The sequence below is a fragment of the Magnolia sinica genome, chromosome 6, assembly GCF_029962835.1.
Source record: "Magnolia sinica isolate HGM2019 chromosome 6, MsV1, whole genome shotgun sequence".
Lineage (NCBI taxonomy): Eukaryota > Viridiplantae > Streptophyta > Magnoliopsida > Magnoliales > Magnoliaceae > Magnolia > Magnolia sinica.
Genome location: NC_080578.1, coordinates 47,643,679 through 47,647,334, shown reverse-complemented (window position 1 = coordinate 47,647,334; position 3,656 = coordinate 47,643,679). Strand labels below are relative to the sequence as shown.

General features: G+C 38.2%; 1 non-coding gene across 1 annotated transcript; it reads left to right on the top strand.

Annotated features, from left to right (window-relative positions):
* Nucleotides 1–2,347: 2,347 nt before the first annotated feature.
* LOC131250234 (small nucleolar RNA R71) lies at nucleotides 2,348–2,454 on the top strand. Its single transcript, XR_009173160.1, has one exon. It is a non-coding gene; the product is annotated as a small nucleolar RNA R71 (small nucleolar RNA).
* Nucleotides 2,455–3,656: the final 1,202 nt, after the last annotated feature.

Genomic DNA, 3,656 nt, shown 5'->3' with positions numbered 1-3,656 from the left:
AAAATTTAATCGATAAAGAGAAAAGGAAAGTGGTCCTTCCTTGTGATGGTATTCAAATTCCTATAGTCAATGCACATTCTCCAACCAGTAATGATCCTAAGTGGAATGAGTTTATTATTGGCATTGGCTATGATGGTGATTCCAGACTTCTTGGGAACCACCTGAGTTGGACTCACCCATTGGTTAACGGATATTGGGTATATGATACCTACATCCAATAGCTTAAGAACCTCGGCCTTAACCACTTCATTCATGTTTAGATTTAGTCTACATTGTGGTTGTCATGAGGTCTTCGCATTATCCTCAAGATGAATGCGGTGAGTACAAATTAAAGGGTCAATTCCCTTGAGGTCTGTAATCGACCATCCAAGGGCTCCTTTGTGCTTAATAAGAGTAGAGATGAGCATACTCTCCTGTTCTTACTCAATGTGGGAAGAAATTACCACCGTGTATGTCTCATCTTGACCTAAATAGACAGATTTCAAATCAGAGGGTAAATGTCTTTAGGTCAAGCTTCCGTACCTTGAGGTTAGACACAGAGGCACTATATCAGTTTGGGGTAATTCTTTGAATTGTGGCCTCCACCGGTTAACTTCAAGTACCAGCACAATATCCAATATGGTACCCATCTCCTTAATCATGTCATCATCGAAATCATGGGAGTGGGCCAGGCACGTCTCTAGAGGGTCAGAGAATAAGGTCAGAAGTGCTCTATCTTCCACGAAAGAATCAATCGGGTTCATATCGCGGGAATCATCTTCATCCTCTAACTGTTTGCCTGTGTTGAAAAAGATATTCAAATTCAATGTCATATTTCTAAAAGACAAACTCATGACTCCATTCCTGTAATTAATGATTGCATTTGATGTGACAAGGAATGGGTGACCAAGAATGACTGGAATTTGAGTGCTCATGTCATTGATGGGTTGTGTATCCAGGACGATAAAATCTACCAGGTAGTAGAATTTGTCAACTTGGACCAACACATCCTCAATTATCCCTCTCGGTACACAAACTGAGCGATTAACAACTTGTAATGTGGTTCGGGTGGGTTTTAATTCACCCAAACCTAGTTGTTGGTAGACCGAGTAAGGAATCAGATTTAGCTCGCTCTTAAGTCAAGAAGTGCATGCTCAATGCGGTAATTCCCAATTACACAAGTAATGGTTGGGCTACCGAGATCTTTGTATTTCTGTGGCACATCTTGCTTTAGGATGACACTCACTTTTTCAATTAAAAAGATTTTCTTTTGAATATTTTGTCGTCTCTTGATCGTACATAAGTCTTTCAGAAATTTGGCATATGAAGGTATTTGTTTATCCATATCCAGTAAAGGAATATTGACCTTCACTTATTTCAACACCTCTAGAATGTCCTGAGAGTTAGAGAGAGGGTTTGGTACTATCAACCGTTGGGGAAATGGGGCAATTGGCTTGACTTGAAGTTCCGGTTCTAATTCTTGTGGAGCAGTGCTAGGTTTATCATTATTGTCCTCTTCTGGGTCCTTAGACATTTCAGCCCTAACCGAAATAGTTTTGTCAATGATCTTCCCACTCCTTAAAGTGGTGATAGATTTAGCTTTCTCCATTTGAATTGATGAGCTTGGATCACTTATCTCATATTGCAGTTTGGGATTGGGGAGAGTTTGAGCAGGAAGCATCCCATTTTCCCCAATTGTTATGTGCGACTCTATCCTTTGAATAAATGATGTAAGTGTTCCCAATGCCGATCTAATATCCTGGTTGAGTAGCTCTTGGTCTCGAATATATTTTTGAACCGGATCCTCTTGAGGTTTCCCTTGATTTGGAATTTGATTGAAGAAACCTTGAGGGCTAGCAGTTTTGTCCATTCCTCCAACTGAAGTTTGGATGATTTCTCCAATCAGGATTGTATGCATTGGAGGTTGGTCCATTGCAAGGTCTTTGGTAATTGTTCACGGCATTAGATTGCTCATTCAACACCTCTTGAAAGGCAGGTATTGTTGGACAATTTTCAGTTATGTGAACGCTACAAGCACAAATACTGCAAACAGTTTCCTAACCTTATCCTTCTTTAGTTCCGTGGCCTCGAATTTCCTTCTGAGATTAGACACTTTAGCATTGATATCATCATCCTCTTTTAGAAGGTATAATACTCCCCTCTCCTTTGATTGAGTGGGCCTAGAAGTGGTGCTTGATTTTGGTGAAGTTTCCCATGATTGTACATTTTTAGCAAGTCTGTCCAGGTAGTCCCACACATCATCGACATTTTTTTTTTTATGAATTCCCCATTGCACATTGTCTCAACCAATTGGCGAATGGAAGATGTCAGACCATCATAGAAAAAGTGTGTAATGCACCATGTTTTAAAACCATGTTGTGGGCATGAACTGACAAGATCTTTGAACCGCTCCTAACATTAGAAGAATGTTTCATCATCCTTTTAGGCGAAGTTCATGATTGACTTTCTGAGAGTGTTCGTTGTATGATGTGGAAATTTTTCTTTATGAACTCCCTTATCATGTCATTTCATGTGCTAATAGATCGAGGACGTAGTGAATGCAACCACATCTTAGCTTTCTCTTTCAAAGAAAAGGGAAGGATTTTCAGTTTGACCATGTCCTTAGACTCGTTAGGAAAATATAAAGTGGCTATAATCTCGTCAAACTCTTTCAAGTGCAGATATGGACTTTCAGATTCAAGGCCATGAAATTTTGGAAGGAGTTAGATCACCCTTGGCTTAATATCCATATGTCCTGTATTTTCTAGAAAAACCATGCATGAGGGCGTGCTCACCCTCGCCGATTATAAATAGTCTCGCAAAGTGCGAGGCGGGGGTGCTTGATGCACCTCATTCTCATCTTGGACTTCCTCAACCCGAGGTTGAGGTTGTCTTCCTAGTTAATTTACTAGTTGATTGACAGCCATCACTTCAATTGACTCTGAGGATTTTAAGTGGTGTTTAATCCTGTGATGGATAGATAACCCCCCAACCAATCGTCCTTCACTCAAAAGATGTCGAGTGTTGTCATGGACCCACTTAGGCATGAAACACTCTCAGCCCTTAATTTCAGATTCTAACTTAAACCTAAAAAGGAAAGAGGGAATACGAATTCTGAAAAGAAGGGAAGAGAATTAGAAAGAAGTTACTAAATTGGAAGTTCCTAATTTAAGATCCTACAAAACAAAACAAAAAGAAATCAGTTTCTAAAAACAAAAATTCTAAAATTAGAAAGTATCTAAAAATAGAAATAGAAAGATGAGTTAATTTCTAAAAAAAACAATCCTAGAATTAGAAAGTTTCTAAACTAAAATTAGAAAGTAGATATAAGAAAAATGGAAAAGGAAAGTTTCAAAAAAAAAGTTTTTAAAAACAAATTAGTAAAGTTCCTAAACGTAGAAATAGAAAGCTAAGTTAGTTTTTAAAATAATTCAGAAAACCCTAATCTTAAAAATAGAAAATATAAAAACCCTAATCTTAAACTAATTCCAAAACTAGTTAATCTCAGAAAAATGCAACCATTAGTTCCAGGCAATGGCGCCAAAAACTTGTTTACAACCCTAAGTGTAGGGTCGTGATGAAGTAATAATCTCGGTGAGATTGAGGTCGAATCCATAGGGACTAATCTCGTGTGTATTCTGAAAGCAACTAGAAGTAGAACTAAAAGAAGATAAAAA